Consider the following 22191-nt stretch of genomic DNA (forward strand, 5'->3'; position numbering starts at 1 on the left):
ACAGGCTCAAACTCACTGAGCTATTCACACACGTGTGCAAAACTGGGTTAAAGGAGCCCAGCCCAGTTTTGCATGTGTGGATTTCTCACTAAACAAAGTTTCCTCTTCTCAGCTACCCAAGCTTTCCATTGCTTCTTCTCTTTAGGTATATGTACACACAAAACATTTTCTGGTGTTCCTTTTGTTGTGCTCTTGCATAGAGGTACTATATACCCCTTGTACCTTCCGGATTTCTCAAAATCATGGTTGTTTTTTGTTAGATTATTGCAAGAAACATCACAGTGTTAGGGTTGCCACCTGTCCCTCATTACACGGAACTTCCCTCATTTCAGGTGAAAATTTATCTAATCAAGAGATGAGCTACAGGGAGAATCTCTCCCTTTTAAAACAGGGATGAAATATTGGTCCCTAAAGGGACAGCATTTGTCCCTCATTTTTGGTGGTGGGGTGAGCAGCTTCTTATTTTGAGAAGTTTTTGGTTGAAAAGTGGTATAACTTGAATATGTTCTAAATTTATTTCTTGTTTACACAGTCAGAAAGGTGTTATTGACTGGTTTGTTTTTTCCAATCATTGAGTCCTCCCCAAGGGCCTGGGATGGCTGAATTTTATCATCAGTACTGTTGGTTATTATAGATATCGTCGCAATTATATTATTATTATTATTATTATTATTATTATTATTATTATTATTATTAACAATAATTTATTTACTCTATTTTTATACCGACTTTCTGCCTTGACAAAGGCACCCAAAGTGGTTTACAATATCTGCAATGTCATGGCAGCGTGTCATACCAGTGTGGCATACCATGGCAGCATGTCATACCAGCGTGGTATAGTGGTTAGAGTGCTGGACTAGGACCGGGGATACCCGAGTTCAAATCCCCATTCAGCCATAAAACTAGCTGGGTGACTCTGGGCCAGTCACTTCTCTCTCAGCCTAACCTACTTCACAGGGTTGTTGTGAAAGAGAAACTCAAGTATGTAGTACACCGCTCTGGGCTCCTTGGAGGAAGAGCGGGATATAAATGTAAATAATAATAATAATAATAATAATAATAACTTAGCTGCTGCCTGTTTGGGGGCCCATGGCCAAAGAGGCATTTTGAGCCTTGATTTTAGTTGCATATGAGCAGATTTCAGCAAAAAACAAACAGACGACTTGTAAGCATTTATTGTTGAGAACTGAACAATAATGTTGTTTTAGGAGATATCCCCATTAAAAGGGAAATATACAAAATGCATGGAGCACAGGCGCGTAACAATGATAGGGCAAGGGGAGACAGTTGTCTGGGGGCCTCACTGCCTGGAGGGGCACCCCAGGGGCACCTCGTGTGACTCCCCATTGCCCCCTGCCCAGCCCCATAGCCTCTCAGCCACTTGCCCTCTTCGCCGTCTCTCCTGCTTGTTCTGCTGGCCGCAATCGAAGCAGCAGGCAAGCTGCCAAGAGCTCCTTTTCTCCCGCCTCTCAGCTGATCGGCGGGTGGGCGGGGCTTCCACGGAGGCCTCCGTGTAGGCCGCAGTGAAGCCTGAACTCGAGTAGGGCCCAAGCAAGCCAGGAAGGAGGAGGCAGCCAGAGTGTTCTCTGCAGCAGAAGACCCCTTGCTGCCCTGCTTAACCCAGACCAGCATTTGCCAGGTAGAGTGTGAACTCCTTTTTGTGGTTACCTTTCCCGCCCCACCCCCATATATAGGGATCTGCTTGCCATAGGGCTTGGATGTGGGGGGGGGGGACGGGACCGAAAAGTCTCTGAATATTTATTTTGAAACAGCTTGGAAAATTTGCTGACTTAAAAAAAACTATATAAAAAGTCCTATAAGTGGCTTGTTTCATGGCAGAAAATTGCAAAAACTTCTGGAACAGTATTTTATTAATTTTATTTATTCATTCATTCATTTATAAATGCACTTATGTTCAAGTTGTTTTGCAACCCAGAAGGTCTGAGTGAGAACTGTGAAGCATGTGTGGTGCTTTTATTTTATTTTTCTTGTGTGTGAACTGCTCCCCAATAACTTGCAGGGACTTCAGGGTAAACCTGGCCAACATGTGAATGCAGCACCTCCATTCCAGAGGAGATGTGTCTTAAAGGGCTTTAAAAGCCTCCTGTGAAAAACCTCCTGCAATCAAACTTGACTGAATTTGTTCAGAATTCTGAGAAAACAAACATAGGTTCACCCTGCATGGTTGAAAGTCTCCTTTGCTAATCTGCAGCGAGGGGCCCATTTTAATAATTCATCTTTCTAGTGTGTTCTAGGCATTAAAAGTAATACAGATGTATAGTACTCAATGTATATCACTATATATTGTGACGTGTGTGTGTGTGTATTCAGTGAAATGTATTTGCAGGCAGCATACTTATTTTGGAATATCAGACTTAAATCCTTGGGGGCCTGGGGTGTGCGGAGGCCCTGGACTTTGGGGGGGGGCATTTTAAAATCTTGTCTCTGGGCCCACTCCAACCTTGCTACGCCCCGATGGAGCATTCATACTTTCTTCTGGATCTAGATGTTATTTTGACACCTTAAAAAACGGAATAAGCTCGATCTAAAAAGTGACTAGAGTAATATGAAAGATCAGGGATAATTACAATATAATCCTAGGTTAACTATCTATCTATCTATCTATCTATCTATCTATCTATCCATCCATCCATCCATCCACATACAGGCACACACAGACACACAGAAGAAAGATATCAATGCATATTTTAATAACAGTTTATGCTACTTAATCCATATAAATACCTGAGAATCCTTGGCAAAGACTTAAAAAAATAGATGAAAGGTTATTATGTGTCAATAAATATAATACAAATATTGATAATATGAAAGCCTACAACAATTAGTAGGCCACAATTATACAAAAATGTAATCAACTTTCATAGCTTTCTAAGATTACTAAAAGAAACTTTGGAGAAATTGGGGAAATCTCTTTGGGCTAGAAGGAGATTAGAGATGCATTGTCCTCGTGAAAGCATTAAATGAAAACAGTCACTGGGGAAGACCATGGATCAAAATGCATCTGCCTTGACCTGGAAGCACAAGAATCAATGATTCAGTCAGCATATGTTTGAGGACTTTTTTGGTGTTCTACAACTTGACCAGAATTATAAGAAGTAAATATATATATTTGAAGAATTTCTGGACACTAATGGCAACTATGGGAGTAACCGTGGCCTACTAATTGTTGTAGGCTTTCATATTATCAATATTTTAAGTGTATTTATTATTGTCTTACACATTAATGACATTTTATCTAATGTTATTTTTTTCTCCATACATGGAGAGTCTTCCAAGCAGACAGAAACCCTTGTTTATAGGTAGCCCCATTTCATTGCCCTGCTGGTTGATAGCCTTCCATTCCATGGAATATTTGCTTGATCATGGTTGATCTCAGCTCAGTTATTGCTAGTTCCTGATAGCAAAAAGCTCAAATTGCTGTATCAATAATGGCCTTTATGCAAATCTCATTTATGTTGTTTGCATTGGATCTCATTTGCTTAAATGCTGTTTGTTTTCAATATCCTTTGTGTACTAATGTCACTTGCAGCTCTCCACACCCACATAAATACACTTTCATAACATAAAGAGGAACTGTGTGAAGTGCAGGTGCTTTTTAATTGCTCAGCTTATGCTCATTTTAATCATTAATGTTGCTTGACCAGTTGCATGGCTGTGTGGTTTATACACATGCAAATACCTGAAGCACTGTACAGGCAGAACCATCAAACAGAACAATAGAAGAGTCACTCTCCATATAGTATTGGTTGATTTCAGCCTCCTAACATTCAATTTTGTATCTGATATGTAATTAATTATTCTGAGTGTTGGTTTCAATTTTCTTTTAGAAGCTAGCAAGCCATTTTGGAAGGGCAGTAGAAAGAAAGAAAGAAAGAAAGAAAGAAAGAAAGAAAGAAAGAAAGAAAGAAAGAAAGAAAGAAAGAAAGAATAACAAGATACTAGTTCTCATGATTGTGCAGAAAACCTTACGAATGGATGGACAGCAACAGCTGCAATATTAAAAGCTAGAATGAGTGTAGTTTCCAATGATCAAAAGATTAGGTAGCCATGTAATCATGAGCAATAGATGCAGAATATTGTTTCAGGCTCAGCTAAATTTTGCTAGTGAACTTTATCAAAAGGGATTGTGGCGGGCAAAGGCAGTGGTGTAGTCACCATTTAAGCTAGGGAGGACAACTGTCTCTGGCTGCTAAAGTCTGGGAGGGGGGGCTGGGGGCACCCCCACTTTTCCAGGGCTGCCATCTAGCAAATGAAGTGCTCACCAGCTGGGAAGATGCCCATGGGTGGCATGTTCCTGCCCTGATGCATGCCAGAACCCCTGCATCAGCATACTTCTGACATCAGCACAAGGGTTGTGGCCAGCATGGAATTGGGGCTGAGTATGGCGCTTAGCCTGAATAAGTATGTGACAGTGGTCCCACAAAGGTGGTGGAAGTATCAGCGAAAAGGTAACTCAAACCTTTCTACACCCTTGGGCAACGATTTTGTGAAAGTCTCCTGAAAACTAACGTTTCCCACACTTGTACACTAGTTTTTGCAACCCCAACCAAATGCTGCTTCAGCACTTTTTCTATTTTCGGATTTCTCTGGAGTGGGCGACAAAGTGGCAAATGCGGTTCAGTGTTGGCAGGTGTAAAGTGATAAACATTGGGACAAAAAACCCAAACTTCAAGTACGGTATACGCTGATGGGATCTGAGCTGTGGGTGACTGACCAGGAGAGGGATCTTGGGGTCGTGGTGGACAACTCATTGAAAGTGTCGACTCAATGTGTGGCAGCCGTGAAAAAGGCCAATTCCATGCTAGGGATCATTAGGAAGGGGATTGAAAATAAAATGGCTAATATTATAATGCCCTTATACAAAACTATGGTGCGACCACACTTGGAGTACTGCGTACAATTCTGGTCACCACATCTTAAAAAGGACATTGTAGAACTGGAAAAGGTGCCGAAGACGGAAACCAAGATGATCAAGGGCCTAGAGTACCTTTCTTATGAGGCAAGGCTACAACACCTGGGGCTTTTTAGTTTAGAAAAAAGAAGACTGTGGGGAGACATGATAGAGATCTATAAAATCATGCATGGTATGGAGCAATTGGATAGAGAGAAATTCTTCTCCCTCTCCCATAACACTAGAACCAGAGGTCATCCCATGAAATTGATTGCCGGGAAATCTAGGACCAACAAGCGGAAGTACTTTTTCACACAACGCATAATCCACTTCTGGAAGTTTTTGGGAGTTTGTGGTGTCTCACAAAAGTTCCAAGCACAAGGGCAGTGATTAAAGAAAATGAAAGTGTTACAGGGGAGTAACAGCAGAAGAGAGGGCTGAGAGGTTGTCAGTGACCCAGCACCAGGTCCTTGGTGCCACTCAGAATTAAGTCCAAGGTCGCCTTCTCTCTGTTTGTTCCAAGACCAACTGTTCTAGGGCACAATAATTTAGCATATCTAGAAATCTGACCTCTTTGTCATTGGGGCCGGTGTACCTGTCGGACCACATCGGCCCATATGATTCTGCCAGGGCCCTCCGCTTATCATCTCAGGCCCTGCTCATGACTCTGCCACTAACAGAGATCTGGTTGGTGGGGATTAGAGACAGGGCCTTTTCGGTTGTGGCCCCTCGGCTTTGGAATGCCCTCCCTCAGGTTTTGTTTTTTTTTTTTTTAATCTTAAAACACACCTTTTTAAGGAGGCTTTTAAATGCTCCATTATTATATTTTTGTTATATCTGGTAGGTTCTTTAGCTTCTTTAGATTTTTATAATCTTCAGTTTTAATTTGAACCTGATGATTGTGGTTTTTAATCTGACAACTTTTTTCTTTTCTTGTTTAATTTATTTATTATTTATTTATTATTAAAACTTTTATACCGCCCTTCCAAAAGGCTCAGGGCGGTTTACATTAAAACAACATTAAAATCAGTTAACAATTAAAACAAAAATCATAAAGCATAAAACAATGATTAACAATTAAAAACATCATAAAACAACAATTAAATAATCAAAACAATTTAAAAACAAGTTTTAAAAAACTGAGAAAGCCTGGTTGAAGAGATGTGTTTTCAGGTGTTTTCTGAAAATTGCCAGAGATGGGGAAGATCGTATCTCAGCAGGGAGCGCATTCCACAATCTCGGGGCAGCAGCCGAGAAGGCCCGTCTCTGTGTAGCCACCAAACGAGTGGGTGGCAACTGGAGACGGACCTCCTCAAGAGACCTCAGCGGCTGGTGGGGCTCATAGCGAAGAAGAGGTTCTCTTAAATACCCAGGGCCTGAGCCATTTAGGGCTTTATAAGTTATAACTAGCACTTTGTATTTTGCCCGGAAACCTATTGGCAGCCAGTGTAACTCCATCAACAAAGGGGTAATGTGGTCTCTCTGAGATGACCCAGAGACCAACCTGGCTGCTGCGTTCTGAACCAACTGAAGTTTCCGGACTACGTACAAAGGCAGCCCCACGTAGAGCGCATTACAGAAGTCCAGTCTGGAGGTTACCAACAAATGTACCACTGTTTTGAGGTCACTGATCTCGAGAAATGGGCACAGCTGGTGTATCAGCCGGAGCTGATAGAAAGCACCCCTGGCCACCGCCTCAACCTGAGAAACCAAGGAGAGACGTTGATCCAGAAGTACTCCCAGACTGCGAACCTGTTCCTTTTGGGGAAGTGTGACCCCGTCTAGAACAGGCAGATCAACATCGTCTCTAGAGTTCCGACCCCGCACAATAAGTACATCCGTCTTATCTGGATTCAGCTTCAGTTTATTCTCCCTCATCCAGCCCATTACTGCTTCCAGGCAGGCATTTAGGGAGGATATGCCAGCTCCTGAAGAAGTTGACATAGAGAAGTAGATATGGGTGTCATCAGCATACTGGTAACACCCAGCTCCAAATCCCCTGATGATCTCTCCCAGTGGTTTCATGTAGATGTTAAAAAGCATTGGAGAGAGTATGGAGCCTTCAGGAACACCATACTTAAGCTCAGATTTTGAAGAGCAACAGTCTCCAATTGACACCATCTGGAATCTGTCCGAGAGGTAGGAGCGGAACCACTGTAAAACAGTGCCTCCCAACCCCCTCAGACATTCCAGAAGGATACTATGGTCGATAGTATCGAAAGCCTCCGAGAGATCCAAGAGGACCAACAGAGTCACACTTCCTCTGTCAATTCCCAATTGGAGATCATCCATCAGGCCGACCAAGGCAGTCTCCACCCCTAGCCTGCCCGAAAACCAGTTTGAAATGGGTCTAGATAATCAGTTTCCTCCAAGACCGCCTGTAGCTGAGAGGCCACCACCCTCTCAATTACCTTGCCCAGCCATGGGAGATTGGAAACTGGCCTATAGTTGCTCAACTCTGAGGGATCTAACACAGGCTTCTTTAGAAGAGGTCTAATAATTGCCTCCTTAAGACAAGGAGGCATCCTGCCCTCCCTCAGAGAAGCATTTATGATTTCTACCAGGCCACCTACAACAGCCTCCCTGCTAGATAGAACAAGCCATGTTGGACAAGGATCAAGAAGACAAGTGGTAGGCCTCACCGCTCCAAGCAGCTTGCCCACATCGTCAGGAGTCACAAACTGAAATTGATCCAGTCAAATCGTATAAGAGGAGTTGTCAGACACTTCCAGTTCAGACATCAAATTAATTGTGGAGTCTCCATCTAAGTCAGCCCGAATCCGAGAGATTTTATCTGCGAAAAATTCATTAAACACACCACAGCGGGTAACTGATGCCTCCAAATTCTGGTTCAAGGGAGAGGGAACAGATACCAGTCCCTTGACAACCCTGAACAACTCCGCCGGACATGAACTCTCAGAGGCAATACGGGCAGAAAAGAACCGCTTCTTTGCTGCACATATCCCCTGAGCATAGATCTTTAAATGTGCTCCATGTCGTAATCTGTTGGATTCGAGTCGAGTTTTGCTCCACTTGCGCTCCAGTTGCCTGCCTTGCCGCTTCAGCCCCCATAGATCTTCCGTATACCAAGGGGCCAATTTTGAAGTGGGTCTGAGGGGACGCTTAGGAGCAATCGTGTCTATTGCCCTGGTGAGCAAGTTGTTCCAGTTCTCAACCAGGGCATCAACAGGATCACCAGCAGAGCCAACATTAAATCCCTCCAAGGCTTCTTGGAATCCTACCGGATCCAGTAACCTCTTCGGGCGGACCATTTTAATAGGCCCCTCGCCCCTGTGAAGGTGGAAAGCGGTTGTAAGTCCAGCCTTAACCAGATGGTGGTCCGTCCATGACAACGGGAAGATCGTAGGAGTCCCCACCCACGGAACACCACCCTGATCAGAATAAAAGACCCAATCAAGAGTGTGACCTGCAATATGCGTCGATCCAGAGACCGCTTGGGATAGGCCCATAGTTGTCATGGCCGCTATGAACTCCTGAGCTGCCCTGGACAAATTGGTCCCAAAATGAACATTGAAGTCCCAGAGCACCAAAAGTCTGGGAGACTCCAACGCAAGTTCCGCGACCAAGTCCGTGAGCTCAGTAAGGGATTCCGTTGGGCAGCGGGGTGATCGGTACACCAACAGAAGTCCCAATCTATCCCTGGTCCCCAAACTCAAGTACACACATTCGATATGGTCCGATACCCTAACAGGGACCCTGGTAAGGGAGATGTTATCCTTATAGACCACAGCCACTCCACCTCCCCGCCCACGTCCCCTCACCTGCTCCTCTACAGAATATCCTGGCGGGAGAAGCTGGGACCAAACTGGACCACTAGCCTCCCCCAACCAAGTCTCAGTAATACACACCAGGTCGGCCCCTTTCTGATTTATTTTGGACCGACCTGGCATTGCAGAGGAGCAAGGTAAGGTTATGTGGGATGTTGGCAGTGCTCCTCGAGGTCAAAGAGCTGGCAGGACAGCCGGAAAGGGGTACAGCTATTAGATTTCTGACCACCTTTCCCCTGGAACAGCCTGCTGACCTGCCTGCGTTTCTTCTTCTATTCCCCACCACCACAGGAATAGCTGCCCCACCTTCAACAAAGGCACTCCCTACCTCCCCATCTCCAGACAAACCCATACACATTACAACTTCAACCCAACCTCAGCACAACTTAAAACTGATTAAGCAGAAGCCCCACTATTGAATGCCTCCCACTATACAAATGGTTGGACAAAGTCTCCAGCTCTCGCCCTCGTTTCTCCCCCGAAGTGGCTCCCCCAAAGGGGCAACCCCCTTTGGTGTCGCCCCTTCAGTGGCGGACCCGCCGCCACTGGCAGTCTTCCTATATAGGCTGAGCAGTAAGCTCAGCAGGTGGAAACCAGGAAAAACTGCCCAGGCACCCTTACAGCCCCAGTCCTGCAAAGCCTCTCCACAAGCAGTCCTGGGGGGAGGCAGATGGCAACCAGGGAGGGCAGAAGAGAAGAGGCAAGCACCCCAGTCTCACACCCTGGGGGAGATGGAATCCTCTTCTCCAGCAGGCTTTATTACTTTTATTGTATCTTGTGTCTATCTTATTGTTGTGAGCCCCCCCGAGCAGTAGGGCACTGGAGGGGCGGGGTATAAATATTTCAAATAAATAATAATAATACATAAATCTGGTGGGCCACTGTGTGAAACAGGATTCTGGACTACATAGGCCCTGGGCCTGATCAGCAGGACTGTTCTTATGTTCTAAGGCAGGAGAGTGATAAAAGTAACATACATTTAATGCAGTGATTAAATTTTACTATATCCAGTTGCATGAATTAATCCAATAGCTCCCCTTTTCCAATTTTAGAATAGCAGCTTTAGCAGGAAGTAACCCTTTTCTTAACACTTCTCATGCCAAATACCCTCCCCTGCAGCTTCCTCCTCCATTGTATTAAAAATTCATCTTTTCCCTCACAAAGATGTCAAAACACTGGAGGGAGGAGAAGCTTCAGGAAAAGACAATTTGGAATTAAGGCTTCAGAAACCACATGTTCCATACTGTTTCTCAATCAACCCTCCCACACTGGTTTTGGTTTTGAAAATGGGGCCTTGGAACTCTAATATCCATATTTGTGCACTATGTGCAGTTGGACTCTGATGTCGGGAAGAAAACAGGTTTAATTCTCCCAGTGAGACCTGTGTCAACCTCTGGATAGAGCCTATGTCTAATGTGCAGTGCCCTCCTCCCCAGAAGATGGAAGGGAATCAAATTACGGAGGTGATTTTGAAGGACAACCATCTCTGTTTCCCTTTGTCTACCTGCATAAGGCATACTACACCTGCATCAACGAACTTGAACATAAAGGGAGATTCCAGTGTGCCACAACTGAGGCGTATGATAAAGACAAGGAACAGAGTAACTGTGCTGACAGCAGAATGTAAACTGAGAGACTTGTGGATTAGAAGCCATAGTTTGGTTGTTGAAAGGTAGTTAGTTATAGATGAAGTACAGTGAAGGCATTTTCATACCTGGGCAATAATATTCCTTATTCATATTAGAAGTACCCGGTTTTGTCTTCGGCCTCAAGTACAGTCAGATAAAGAGATGTATGGAACACTCTTGCCCTATACAGACATGATGTTTTACCTGCATTGGGGGATGGGACCGTCACTCAGTGGTAGAGCATCTGTTTTGCATGCAGAAAAAAAATAGTCCCAGGTTCACTCCGCAGGCTCTCATGGCAGGGCTGGAAAAGACCCTTCCTTGAAACCTCGGAGAGTCACTGCCCTTACTGTGAACAGTACTGAGCTGCATGGCCCAATGGTCTGACTCGGTGTAAGGCATATTTTTATGTGAATGATTGCACCTGCATTTATCTTAATGGTGAACTTTAGTACAGACTCCTTGGAATGCAGGATATAGACAGAACAGATTTTCAGAGCAGCACTGCCCAGCCAATGCGATAAGGTCAAGGACATTTAAGCAGTGGTTTGGAGTGCATGTAGAGGGGTGCTTCAGATGAACCCCACATAATTAAGAGATGGCCTGGAATGTGTCAGGACAGGTTGCGCTCCCAGTACATCTTTGACCTCACTGCATGTGCTGGGCAGTGCTCATGCAAACCAGCCCACTGGATGGCTTCTGCTGTCCCTGCATTCAGCATGGTTTGTGAATAACTGTACCTGTGTACAGCTCTGTATATGTGTACACTGTACCCAGATTGTATGGATGTTGGATATAATGTGCGAACAGGACTAATAAGAATTTTTTCATCTGTAGTTCATACTAGATCTTAGGTGGAGAGTTATTCAAGTCCAAATGAAATTATGAACATGGAAGTTTACTGGATCCTGCCAAAGTTATGTATTCTTGGAGAACTGAGCATGTGTTTAGATTTCCCCCGCTGAAATCAATGGGATGCATTTTTTGTTTCTTTGTTATTGTTTTTATTCGGGGGGCGGGGCTTTATCTAGTTCATGACCCAAGGACATGATTCATGTAATGTTGATCCCCACTTGCACCTCAAATATTCACACATCGCCTTCTCACTTTGGGGTGGACGACTTCATCATAAACTACATCATAAACTGTTGAGGTGTCCTTATGTGTCACCACAACTCTACCAAATGTGGTTCAAATCAGTTAGGCGATTGACAGGTGCCTCAAACCTTCATACGTCCACCATCTTGAATTGTGGTAGATGACATCATCACAAACTACACCATTGAGGTGTCCCTAGTTATCACTACAATGGTACCAAATTTGGTCCAAATCATTTTGGTGGTCTACAAGTTAGCACACTTGTGCCTCAAATGTTCATGCATACACCATCTTGAATCTGGGTGGGTGACATCATTACAAATGAAACCTCTAAGGCAGGTGTCCCCAAACTGCGGCCCTCCAGATGTTGCTGAACAACAACCCCCAGCATACCCAGCCACAATTTGTTGTTGCTCGGGATGCTGGGAGTTGTAGTTCAGCAACATCTGGAGGGCCGCAGTTTGGGGAAGCCTGCTCTAAGGTGTCCCTTATGTGTCCATACACCTGTACTAAATTTGGTCCAAATCGCTCTCCACTCAAACCTTCACTCCACTCAAACCTTCATAAGTTTGGTCCAAATCGCTCTCCACTCAAACCTCAAATGTTCATTCATCTGCCATTTTGAATTGGGGTGATGACACCATCACAAGCGATGCCACTGAGGTGTCCCTATTGTCCCTGCAACTTGGTTCAAATCGGCCCAGGCATTGAGATGTTGATAGCAACACACACGCGCACACAAACACACACACACGCACAGAAAGCCGGGTGAGCTCATAAACTTACTTTCCTTTTTTTAAAAAAACAGGCTTTAAAAGATGTGATGATTGTGGGAGATGGACTTGTATAAGACACTTGACCAGCAACCAAACCTGTTATGGATGCCTTTAGGTCAGTAACAGTGTGTTCTTTCAGCTGAAATATTGAGAAATGAGATGTGGTAGTTTGGATCTTTATTATGTTGGGTCTGAAATGTTCATTTTTCTTAGCCCGCAGCTCACATTCTCTGGAGTTGTTCAATTGAATGGGGCACCATGCCTGCGGTTTGAGGGTCACCACTGCACTCCCCTGAAGTGAAATACTTATTGTAGATTTTGTAGTCTGGAAAAGGAGGTGGGAAGGCATCCAATGTAACCAATGGGACTACATGGGAGTAAGAAATCCTATCCATAACTAAAAAAATCATGACTCAGGATGAGGGTTAAGCTGATGTTTTCTCTCTCCCCTGTGGGTCTGGGCAGGTGGATATTATTCTTTATGTATTCTATTGCCCTTGGTCTGAGTCAATTAGAGATAAGACCTTAAGACAGATTATTAACAACTTTGGGGGTTCTGTTATGGATGTTTGATATTTCTTTTGGCAGATGTATTCCCCTATGTCACCCACCAGGTTGCTAGCTTTGCCTTCTTATCCATGAAAACGAGGGGGGGGGATTACCAGCAATAGGCATTGTCCTAAACTATCATTTCTGTTTCATTAGGATGGTTATATTGTGGTATGTACTTTTCCTTTTTGTTACGACCTGCTGTTACAACAATAAAGTTATGACTGTCTTACTGATGCTTTCTCTCATTTCAGTGTCCTACCTTTTCTTCATGTTCCATTTGATTTGTGTACATCTTTACTAGAAAACATTGCAGTTCTGACCAAGCACATCCAGAAACCTTGCGCTGTCTTAAACACTTTAGGGAGTGAGGAACCTTGTACTTGTATGGCCGTGCTTCATAGAATGGACATCCCTAGCTCTGTAAAGCTCAACTACCTTGTATCAGCAGAAACTCTTTTGGAAGTGCTCCATGACTACCCGGAATTTAGCACTTTGGAAGGACACTGTGCACCCAAACCTTTCGGTTTCCTGCCTTCCCTGGTGACTGGGGAGGCATAAGGAGATGGATGCTTCTTCCTGAAGGCAGCCACTCGCCGCCTCTCTAGACAGTGCCGCTCGTTTGCCCCAGCCCCTATGGAGGAGCACGTGACATTGGGAGCCAGCTCCCATTCGTCAGGTGTGCTGCCGGGGGCGTGGCCGGGGCAGTCAAGCCTCCAGTGGGGCTGTGGCAGGTACAGTGCGGGGGGGGGGACACACAGATGAATAATCGGTGCAGCACCTTAGGTAAGTGTTTGGCTTCAAGGAGGAGGGGCTGATCCCTTGAGGCTTGACAGATACAGCTCAACTCCTACCTCTCTGCAAGCAGCATCCTCCCATATGGCTGGACAGCATCGGAGGGGTGGCGTTGGCAGCAGAGACCTGACATTAGGTCAGCCGCGAAGGGCATCCCCGCTTTATAGCGGTGGATCCGCCTTGAGCCAAGGTGCCAGTGCCATAGGCATTTAGCTGAGGGCGGCCACGCTTGTAGCTGGCCTGATAGGGTCCGCACTGCGGGGGGTGGAGCGCCAATCCCAGCTGAATGCCTCGCAGGCCCATTGCAACTGGAATTTTAATAAAAGTGGCCAATTTCACCCAGAAGTAACGTGTGTCCATGTCTCCTTGGGTCTGGGTGCAAGTAAGGAGTTGCAAAACAAGTTATCAACCTCACACAAAAGGCCCTTCCCATCTATATAAGGAAGCTGAGGTCACAAATCATGGCAAGGGCTGTTCAAATTTCTAAACATGGGATTTCTAAAGAAAGGACACCCCTACAGTTGATTGTGGCATTAAGGGAAACCACCGCCACAAATGAAATACCAAAGAGAACTTTCACAATGCTTGGTTGCTGTTGCTCCAAAAACAATGAATGCCATTCCATGTTTCCCACTCCCCTGAATGACAAAAACGTTTCAGGGGCAGCCTTTGATGAGATTCATTCATTCCTTTCCGAGGGGACAGTACAGGAAACTTAGGAAGGTCTACAAATAAATGTGCAGAGGGCAGGAATGGAGTGCCAGAAATTCTCTGGCTGTCAGGGTGGGCATGGGCATGGGAGCTATTGTGTCTGCACTTCAGAATTTGCAACTACACCACTGGCAGAGGGGAATGGGCAGGTAGCACAAAGGCAGTAGTCCTTTCTGGAGGAGCAGAAGCCTGTCCCAAGGCAAACACCGGCTGACATTCAGACTAAGTTACTCATCAACAGCACTACTCACGAGTTACTCTAAAGAATCCTGCACTGCAGGAGAGAGCAGAGGAGGGACAACATCTGCTCCTAGGTAGACCCCAAAGTGAGAGACTGGGTGCCTGCCTGTTTGCTTCTCCTGCTGCCCCCCTGCTTGTTATCTGCCCCCCAGGACTGACTGCTGTGCTGAGATGAGGCCTTGCAGGATTGGGGTCTGGGGAGAAGGGTGATTTGGCAGTTTCCTGGATTCCATCTGCCTTGAGCTGCCTCCTCAGGGCTATATAGGGTTCTGCCAGTGGCAGTGGACCCACCACTGGCGGGGTCGCCACCAAAGGGGCAACACCAAAGGGGAAAACCCGTTTGGGGGAGCCGCTTCAGGGGACAGCGAGGGCTAGGGCCAGGTCTCCTGGCCCAGGTATTTGTATGTGGGGGTGGCATTTAATAGTGGGGCTTCTGTTTTAATTAGTTCTGGGTGAGATAGTCCTAGGATGTGTCTGGGCTTATCTGGAGATGGGGAGACAGGGGGCGTGCCCACTGACTGTGGGGTGGCCATTCCGGCAGTGGTGGGGAACAGAAGAAGTAAAGTTGGCAGATCAGCAGGCCATTACAGGGGAAGGGGACTTGGAAATCTAATAGCTGTTTCCCCTTCTGGCTGTCCTGCCAGCTCTTTGACCTTGGGTAGCAGTGCCAACCACCCTTGGAACCTCACCTTGCTCCTTTGTAATGCCAGGTCGGTCCAGAACAAATCACAAACCATCCATGATTTGCTTCTGGATGAAGATGCCGACCTGGTATGTATTACAGAGACCTGGCTGGGGGAGGCTGAGGGCCCAGTGTGGTCCTAGCTTCTCCCTTCAGGGTACTTGGTTGAGGAGCGGGTGAGGGACCGTGGGTAGGGAGGTGCAGTGGCTGTGGTCTATAAGAATAACCTTTCCCTTATCAGGATCCCTGTTAGAGTGTCGGACCATATCGAATGTGTGTACTTAAGCCTGGGGACCAGGGATAGACTGGGACTTCTGTTGGTGTACCAATCGTCCTGCTGTTCAACAGAGTCCCTGACTGAGCTGACAGACTTGGTCTTGGACTTGGTGTTGGAGTCCCCCAGGCTTGTGGTGCTGGGGGATTTCAATGTTCACTTTGGGACCAGTTTGTCTGGGGTGGCTCAGGAGTTCATAGCGGCCATGACAACTATGCGCCTATCCCAAGTGGTTTTGGGGCCAACACACATTGCTGGTCACACCCTTGCTTTGGTCTTTCACTCTGATCAGGGTGGTGTTCTGTAGGTGGGGACTCCTGTGATTTCCCCATTGTCATGGATGGACCACCATCTGGTTAAAGTTGGACTCACAATCACTTCCCACCTTGGCAGGGGCGAGGGACCTATTAGGATGGTCCGCCCAAGAAGGTTATTGGATCCAACAGGATTTCAAGAAGCCTTGGAGGGATTTAGTGTTGGCACTTCAGGTGATCCTGTTGATGCCCTGGTGGAGAATTGGAACAGCAAACTCACTGGGGCAGTAGACATGATTGCTCCTAAGCGTCCACTCCGACCCGCTTCAGAACTGGCCCCTTGGTATACAGAAGAACTATGGCGGCTGAAGCGGCGAGGTGGACGACTACTAGAGCACAAGTGGAGAAAGACTCGGCTTGAATCCTACAGATTGCAACATAGAGCTCATTTGAAGACCTGTGCTCAGGTGATACTTGTGGCAAAGAAGCTATTCTTTTCTGCCCGTATTGCATCTACAAGTTCACATCCAGCGAAGTTGTTCAGGGTTGTGAGAGGGCTAGTAGGTGCCCATCCTTCCTTAAATCAGAATGTGGAATTATCGATTACCCGCTGTGATGTGTTTAATGTATTCTTTGTGGGGGAAATCTCTCATATTCGGGCTGACTTAGACTCTGTCTCCACAATTACTGCAGTGTCTGAATCGGAGGTGTCCAGCAACTCCTCTTGTGTTATTAGGTTGGATCCAGTTTGTGACTCCTGAGGATGTGGACAAGCTGATTGGAATGGTGTGGCCTACCACCTGTTCTCTTGACCCTTGTCCAACATGTCTTATACTATCCAGCAGGGGGGTTGTTGTAGAAGGCCTAGTAGAGATTATAAAAGTGTCTCTGAGGGAAGGTAGGGTGCCTCCTTGTGTTAAGGAGACAATTATTAGACTGCTTCTGAAGAAGCCTACCTTGCATCCCTGAGAGTTGAGCAACTACAGGCCTGACTCCAACCTTTTGTGGCTGGGCAAGGTAAATGAGAGGGTGGTGGCCTCCCAACTCCAGACAGTCTTGGAGGAAACTGATTATCTTGATCCATTTCAAATTGGCTTTCGGGCTGGCTGTGGGGTGAAGACTGCCTTTGTTGGCCTGATGGATGATCTCCAGTTGGGAATGGACAGAGGAAGTGTGACTCCGTTGGTCCTTTTGGACCTCTCAGCAGCTTTCGATATTGTCGACAATAGTATCCTTCTGGAGCGTCTGAGGGGGCTAGGAGTTGGAGGCACTGCTTTGCAGTGTTTCCGCTCCAACCACTTGGGAAGGTTCCAGATGGTGTCCCTTGGAGACTGCTGTTCTTCAAAATCTGAACTTTTGAACGGTGTGCCTCAGGGCTCCATATTGTCTCCAATGTTGTTTAACATCTACATGAAACCGCTGGGAGAGATCATCAGGAGATTTGGTGTAGGGTGCTATCAGTATGCTGATGACACCCAAATCTATTTCTCCATGTCAGCATCATCGGGAGAGGGCATAACCTCCCTAAACGCCTGCCTGGAGGCGGTAATGGGCTGGATGAGGGATAAGAAACTGAGACTGAATCCAGATAAGGCAGAGGTACTCATTGTGCGGGGTCAGAACTTGAGAGACTTTTTTTATCTGCCTACAAGGTGTTGGCTATAACCTATAAGGCCCTAAATGGCTTGGGCCCTGGGTATTTAAGAGAACGTCTACTTCGTCATGAACTCCACCACCCACTGAGATCATCTGGAGAGGTCCGTCTGCATTTGCCACTTGCTCATCTGGTGGCCACTCAGGGACAGGCCTTCTCCACTGCTGCCCTGAGGCTTTGGAATGTGCTCCCTAGTGAAATAAGTGCCTCCCCATTTCTGACAGCTTTTTAAAAGTCTTTAAAGACACATCATTCACCCAGGCTTTTAATATTAATAATTAATATTAATTATTAGCTAATTAATATTATTTTAATGGTTTTAACGCTGTTTTAAAATATTCTTTTAAACATTTTAAATTGTTGTAATGTTTTAAACTTTTCATTTTTGTTTTAACTTATGTTTTACTTTCTGTTTTTATTTTGTTGTAAACCACCTAGGAACATAAGTTTTCGGCAGTATAAAAATATGTAAATTTATAAATAAATAAATAAATAAATAAATGAATGAATGAATGAATGAATGAATGACTTTAATTTCTATAGGACTTCCATCAAGTAATTCAGTCAGGATGTCAGCCAGTATATTTATTTATTTATTTATTGTTCAATTTATATGCTGCTTTTCATTTATTTATTACATGTGTATCCTGTTCTTTCTCCAAAGAGCCCAGACATGGTTGTGTTTATCCTAACAACAATCCTGTGATATAGGTTAGGCTGAGAGATGCATGACTGGCCCAGAGTCACATTCGGCAGTGGGGCAGGCCGTTACAGAGGAAAGCGGTCCAGACAACTGAGGTCTGTTCCTTTTTCTGGCTCTTCACCCAGTCCTGCATCCCCAGGGAGCTCTGGGGACACTCTCTCAAGGATTAAGGTGCTGCTACTGAATGCCAGGTCCGTAAATGATAAAATATCTCTCAGCCATGATTTGATTGTGCATAAGCACACTTGCTATGTGTGATGGAAACCTGGTTGCAGGGGCTGGGTGGGATTGGTCTCTCTCAGCTTTGTCCTCCAGGCTTCCGCATCTTGCAGCAGCCCCGCATCGAGGGTTGGAGAGGGGGCATGGTGGTCATTGATCATGAGACCTTTCCCCTTTCCAGGTGCCCTGTTAGGCAATCTCCAGGTTTCAAGTCTTTGTCCTTGAGGGTGGGCCTCCGAGATAGGCTGGGGATTCTGGTGATGCACCGAACACTCCTCTGCACTTCAGTCTCTCTACCTGAGTTCGCAGGGGAGATCTCAAAGGTAGCATTGGGGTCACCCAAACTTATGGTCTTGGGGGACTTCAATGTCCATGCTGAGGCCCCCCTAGTAGGAGCCACTCAGGACTTCATGGCCTCTACCCTCTGCAGGGGTGCTGGACCAATTAGAATGGTCCACTCCGGAGGCTTATGGATCTGTTATGTTTCCAGACAGCCCTCAGGGAGTTTCCAGTGTCCAGAGCTGGTGACTCTGTAAAGGCCCTGGTGATTCTTTGGAACGTGAAGACCATCCAGGCTATTGACACAGCCACTGCTAAACACCCTCTCCGGCTTGGTGGAGCCCGTTCTGCTCCTTGATTTCCTGAATAGCTTAGGGCAATGAAACAACTCGGACAACGGCTGGAATGACACTGGGGGAAGACTCATGACAAATCCTATCAAACACGGGCTAGAACCCTTTTTCGGGCCTACTCCATGGTGGTGGTGGTGGTGGTGTGCGGCAGCAGTGAAGACACGTATTTTCTCTGTGTCCATTTCATCTGCTTAGTGCAGGCCAGCAGAGCTTTATTGTGTAGTAAAGTTATCGCTTCACACATCCCCATGTGTAATGTAGAATGAACTATCTATTGCCTGCTGTGACCAGTTTGAATGCCACTTTGCAGAAAAAGTCACTCACATCCATGCCAGTTTGGACACCAGGGTTGTGGTAGTTCCAGCAGATGTGCTTCGGGTACTGTTTGGTACCATTATGCTGGATTCTTTTCAGTCGGTACAGACTGACGATATAGACAAGATCCTGAGCAGTGTCCGGGCAAGGTCATGCACTCTAGACCCTTGCCCTTCATAGCTAATAAAATCTTCCAGGGAAGGTACAGACAGATGGATAGAGGCTAAAATCAATGCTTCATTAAGGGAGGGCAGGATGCCATCATGCCTCAAGAAGGCAGTGGTGAGACCAGTATTAAAAAAGCCTTCTCTTCATCCCTCCAACGTGAACAATTACAGACGTTTTTCTAACCTCCCCTTTTGGGGCAAGGTGATAAGAGTGTGTGGTGGCATCTCAGCTGCAGAGGATCTTGGATGATATGGATTATCTAGATCCCTTTCAATCTGGCTTCCATCCTGGATATGGGACTGAAACTGCTTTGGTCGTCCTAGTAGATGGCCTATGTTGGACGCTTGATGGGGGGGTGCGTTCCTGCTGGTTCTGCTGAACCTCTCAGTGGTATCCAATACCATCAACCATGGTATCCTTCTCGAACAGCTCTTGAGTATGGGGATTGGAGGCACTGCTTTTGAGTGACTTCAGTCCTTTCTTGGGGGGAGGGTCCATGAGGTGGTGCTGGGTGACTACTGCTTGACACCTTGGCCATTTGCTTGTGGGGTTCTGCAGGGTTCAGTCTTATTTCCCATGCTGTTCAACCTGGACATGAATGCGCTGGGAGAGGCCATCCGGGGACTTGGAGTCCATTGTCAGCAATATGCAGATGACTCTCAGCTCCAACAGCAATTCTGCTCCAGTTTTTCTGCTCCAAAGGAGGAGTGGCTGTGCAGTTGGGACACAAAAGCTTAGAAGAAACCCTCACTTGTGCACAGGATCTCTCTTTCTTCCTTGCACATGTTTATAAAACGTCTGCAGGGGCAGGGCGGGGGGCTCATCTGTTTTTGGAGACAAGAAGCGTATCCTGCCAGTAATGTATGTGGTAGAAGCAGCCTTTCCGGTCAAGCGCCCCAGCAGCAGCAGCCGCCCACACGCCTCACGTCTGAACTGGCCTTGCCCAACTCGTCGCATGCTTGCCTGGCAATGCAGCAATTCTGCCCTCAGCTGCGGCGGCGACTCCCTCCTCAACAGTGGCCCAGGGCTCCCGCCCCTGGCTTCCTTCCACTGCTGGGCTTGGAGGGATAAAAGATCCGCCAAGGGATGGACTTGCTCCCAGCGTGCTTCAGCCCGCGAAGCCCAACATGAGCAGCGTGTGTTCTCGAGAGCCCTGCGCGGCTGCCCCGCGGTTGCTGCTGCCACTCCTCCTCTTCCTGATGTTGGCCTGAGCAGCACTTTCCAGAGCGGTAAGCACTTTCCAGGATGAGGGTAAGGCTTCCAGCCCCGGAGTGGACGAGGGACTGGGCGAGGAAGAATCAAAGCCATCTTCAGTGGTGGGGGGTGCTCTCCCTACTTGGCAGTTTTCTCTGGTAGCTGGAGGAGAGCTAGCCTTGTGGTAAAGTAAAGTGTGCCGTCAAATCGATTTCGACTCCTGGTGCCCACACAGAGCCCTGTGAGTTTGTGGGGTTTTTTGTAGAATACAGGTGGGGTTGGCCATTGCCTACTCCCCCGCAGAGTGAGATGATGCTTTTCACCATCTTCCTATATCGCTGCTGCCCAATAAATGAGTTTCCCATAGTCTGGGAAACATACTAGCAGGGATTTGAACTGGCAACTTTCTGCTTGTTAGTCAAGCATTTCCCTGCTGCTCTCAGGGGCGTAACTCTAATAGGGCAAGGGTGTTGCCTGGTTGCCAGAACCTGAGGGGTATAGTCGTGAGTCAAATGGGCAGTAACCCAAAATTTGGCTTTAAAAAAGCCAAATCTGGCAACAGAGTGGGGGGCCAGAGGCAAGTCACGTGACGGACTCCTCTAGCCACATACCCGCCTGGGCTTCCTTCAGTCGTATTCACCCTCCGAAACTGATGTGAGTGTTAAGACCTGGAGCTACCAGAACAGCATGTCTTTCTCTATTACCGTTAAACGACTTGCATCGCCCACAATTTACAAAACCTTTTAAATAATAATTTAGGATGATGTTCTATTGTGGCACATAGGATGGATGTGTGTGTGTGTGTGTGTGTGTGTGTGTGTGTGTGTGTGTGCTTTTTGTTTCCACTATTCAGCTTCTTTTAAGATTTGTTTACTTCATGATCTAAGCTTCAGTGAGGGGGGCCATTTTAAAATCTTGTCTCTGGGCCCACTCCAACCTTGCTACACCTCTGGAAATGGTCTTGTGGTAGCAGCCATGAACTGCCCCCTTTACTAAGCAGGCTCTGCCCTAGTTGCATTTGAATGGGAGACGACATGTGAGAGAGATTGGGGCTGCTCTGGGAAGAGCATCCTGCATGCAGAGGGTTCCCAGTTCCCTCCCTGGCATCTCCAAGATGGAGCGGAGAGAGACTCCAGCCTGCAACCTTGGAGGAGCTGCTGACAGCCTGTGTAGACAGTACTGAGCTAGATCTTCCTATGTTCCATACTTATTCTGCCCATGTTGTTGTTTAGCATGTTTGTATATCACCCCAAGCTTTCCCAAGCTTTCCCAAGCATTGTATATCGCCCCAAGCTTTCCCAAGCTTCAGGCAGACAACATAAATGGCATCTTGTTGGAAATTGCTGGAAAGTTTGGATGGACAGATCTGTCTTGGCAATCCTTCTGAAAGCTGTCAGAGATGGGGAGGCTCTTGTTTCCGCAGGGAGCGCATTCCCAAGCCTCAGGCTGACAACAGAAATGGCTTCTTGTTGGAAATTGCAGTGGGGTCTCTAAAACTGTGCCTGGGTTCCTGGAAGCCCCATTGAGCTAGAACTCTTTCCATCAAATGCTGGGTGGGTGGACAGGATGTGAGAAAAGTGCACTTTACAGATGCTTGGA

This window comes from Hemicordylus capensis, chromosome 6 (genome assembly GCF_027244095.1).
Source record: "Hemicordylus capensis ecotype Gifberg chromosome 6, rHemCap1.1.pri, whole genome shotgun sequence".
Taxonomy (NCBI): domain Eukaryota; kingdom Metazoa; phylum Chordata; class Lepidosauria; order Squamata; family Cordylidae; genus Hemicordylus; species Hemicordylus capensis.